General features: G+C 45.2%; 1 pseudogene; it reads right to left on the bottom strand.

Annotated features, from left to right (window-relative positions):
- Positions 1-875: 875 nt before the first annotated feature.
- On the bottom strand, positions 876-2,003 carry LOC109372981 (actin, cytoplasmic 2-like; annotated as a pseudogene).
- Positions 2,004-2,793: the final 790 nt, after the last annotated feature.

Genomic DNA, 2,793 nt, shown 5'->3' with positions numbered 1-2,793 from the left:
CAGGTTGGATAAAATATGCTCTTCTTTACTTGAGATGGACAAGCACTTTATTTTCTAAGGGAAGTGTATGCTTTTCATTCTCCTGATCCATAAATTTAAATCCCTCAGTAAATTTAGGGATCATCTGTTGTGCTATGATTTTTCTTTTTTTTACTGCAGCAGTCTATTCTCACAATGATATGTTGCTGGGGCTTGATGTTCTCACGTGACAATAGAAAACCAAACTTTGTTGTCATCTTTTAAAGAATTGAGAATTGCATAAAAAAACAAAAACCTTTCATAAATGAAAAGGATGAATAAATTTACAGGTGTAAATCCACACTGTTTTCTAGCTCAAGACAAGTAACAACCCACCGTGTTCTAGCAGGAGATCATCTAAGAAAGGAAAATGTGTCCTAAGGCTCAGACCTTCCCAACGCCGTCCAACTGGCAGGACAGAAATGATCACTGGTTCAGGACTCTTGCCAACTCTAGAGAAATCCTGGAATGGGTGGCTCTTGTATATTAATACCCTTCCAGATCAAGAAACACATGGTCTCACAGATTCTCATCAAGCCACTGGGTTTCTCTTCCATAAAATGTTCTCGCTTCAGCCACCAAGTGACCGAGTCGTGTGTACTAGGGGTTTAAATCAAAGATATGTACAGGGTATTAAACATGTACCAAGGGAACACTTAACTTGAATACAAGGTCAAATTCAGCAACCAGGTCTACAATCCAGTACTGATATCAGATACAAGCTTCAAGGACAATTTTCTTTTCAAAGGCTCATTCCAGTTTCATGAGGCTAGCATGAGGTGCATACATTTGCCAGGGCAAATTTATGCTTCTGAGGAAGTCATGCAGCAAATGCTATGCATCTGCTCGCAGTCTGTTTAGGAGCATTTGTGGTGGATGATGGAGAGGCCTGACTCATCATAGTCCCGCTTACTGATCCACATCTGCTGGAAGGTGGACAGTGAGGCCAGGATGGAACCCCTGATCCACATTGAGTACTTGCTCTCTGGTGGGGTGATGATCTTGATCTTCATTGTGCTGGGGGCCAGGGTTGTGAGCTTCTGCATCCTGTTGGTGATGCTGGGGTACATGGTGGTCCCACCAGACAGCACCGTGTTGGCATACAGGTCCTTCTGGATGTTGACATCACATTTCATGATGGAGTTGAATATGATCTCATGGATGCTGCAGGACTCCCTACCCAGGAAGAAGGGCTGGAAAAGTGCCTCTGAACACCAAAACCACTTGTTGCCGATGGTGATCACCTGCCTGTTGGGCAGCTCATATCTCTTCCCCAGGGACGAGGAGGACATGGTGGTGGTCATTTCCTGCTTGAAGTCCAGGGCGACATAGCATAGCTTCTCCTTGGTGTCACACATGATTTCCCACTTGGCAGTGGTGGCGAAGCTGTAGCCATGCTCTGTGAGGATCTTCATGAGCTAGTTGGTAAGGTCTGGCCAGCCAGGTCCAGATGCAGGGTGACATGGGGGAGGATACCCCTTGTAGATGGGCACAGTGTGGGTGACCCTGTTCTCGGAGTCTGTAACAATACCAGTGGTGTGGCCAGAAGCATACAAGGATAGCACGGCCTGGATGGCTACAAGGTGTACATGGCCAGCGTGTTGAAGGTCTCAAACATGACCTGAGTCATCTTTCCACAGTTAGTCTTGGGGTTTAGGGGGAGCTCGGTCAACAGCCATGGGGTGCTCCTTAGGGGCCATACACAGCTCGTTGTAGAAGGTATAGTGCCAGATCTCCTCCATGTCATCCCAGTTGGTGACAATGCCATGCTCGATGGGGTACTTGAGGGTCAGGATGCCATGCTTGCTGTGGGCCTTTTTGTCCATGTAGCTGTCCTTTTGCCCCATGTCCACCATAATGCCCTGGTGTTGAGGGTGCCCGATGATGGATGGCAACATGGCTCAGGGGGCATCATCTGCAGCAAAACTAGCTTTGCACATGCCAGATCCATTGTCAATAATAAGCATGGCGATTTCTTCTTCCATTGCAATTGGTGGAGGCAGTGGTCGCAGGGCATGGAGGAGCAGACAGCATAGCAGTGAGAGGCCAAGGAGCCCAAGCTGGTTGTGGCGAGTAAGTGTCCTGTGATTTTTTAAAAAATATTTTATTGGGGAATTGGGGGAGGGGAACAACGTCCCAAGCCAACTTCTAACCAATGTGCCACTTGGCCGGCCCTGTCCTGTGATTTTTGAGTAACCTGTGGTTAAGTACATGGTTCCAATTACAGCTATGAAGTAATAATGACAAAGTGGGACATCTTTCATCCAGCTTTCTTCAGGATCTTTAGGTTACACTTGAGGAGCTCTATAGTAGTTGTTTTGCTGGTTTCTGCATGATTCACCATAACTTCTTAGCTGCTTATGGGGTCAGAGTCATGGGCTTGATTCCCTGGTGAAAAAGGTGTCTTTGTTCTAGTTCTTGGCTGTAGACTGCTCACTTAACTCTGGCTAGTGTCCTTGAAAATGTTGATAAGAATTGGAGTTGAGTGAAGATGTCTGAAGCAAGTTCAACACTCAGAACATTTCAAGAGCATGGTCTACTAAAAGTGGGTCAGTAGGTGTTAACTTTCTCATGCAAAGGACAATGTGATGATGATAATGATGTGAATGATATTGAATCTAATAGGTATATGTGGGTCAGCAATTTCACTCTCCATCAGCATTGGGTTCATAGTTTGGAAAATTAAATTGTGTCCCACATTTTATCTCAATCTGTGCTAGATTTGTAGGCACAATTGAGATGGCTTTGAAATTTATTAAGTTAATTATTAATTCA

The sequence above is a fragment of the Hipposideros armiger genome, unplaced genomic scaffold (genome assembly GCF_001890085.2).
Source record: "Hipposideros armiger isolate ML-2016 unplaced genomic scaffold, ASM189008v1 scaffold_682, whole genome shotgun sequence".
NCBI classification, from domain to species: domain Eukaryota; kingdom Metazoa; phylum Chordata; class Mammalia; order Chiroptera; family Hipposideridae; genus Hipposideros; species Hipposideros armiger.
The sequence above is the reverse complement of the archived record's forward strand: the minus strand, read 5'-3'. Positions and strand labels throughout refer to the sequence as shown.